The sequence below is a fragment of the Apis dorsata genome, unplaced genomic scaffold, assembly GCF_000469605.1.
Source record: "Apis dorsata unplaced genomic scaffold, Apis dorsata 1.3 scaffold_631, whole genome shotgun sequence".
Lineage (NCBI taxonomy): Eukaryota > Metazoa > Arthropoda > Insecta > Hymenoptera > Apidae > Apis > Apis dorsata.
Window position 1 is genome coordinate 173,915 of NW_006263826.1, and position 502 is coordinate 174,416.

The following is a 502-nucleotide window of genomic DNA, read 5'->3' on the forward strand; positions in this document are numbered from 1 at the left end:
GTCGTGTTAGAGATGGTCGATCATCGGCGCGGAGAACAAGATGCCGGATGATGGGAAGGAGGGAAATGGATTTTCGCAAAAAAAAGAAAAAAAGAAAAAAAGTAAAAAAAAGAGGAAAAAAAAAAAAGAAAAAAAACGAGGAACACGCGACGAGGAGAGAAGAGGAGATCTATAAAGCTGCAGCAATAATAAGATATAGATGTTACGGGAAATTAATTAACGCTAATACAATCGTCGACGATAAAATCTGGATCATTCCGATATATCGTATCTACACAAAGTGTATACATATTTATTGCTATATGTGTATATATATGTATATATACACACACAGATATACTTGTACGTATATATACACACACACACACATACACACACTCACGACACGAGCGCGAATGCGCAAAACGGGAGCACATACATGCATACATATACACACATATATATATACACACACATTATTACATACAACGCCCAAACGCGTTACAAAAAAAAAAAAAAAAAA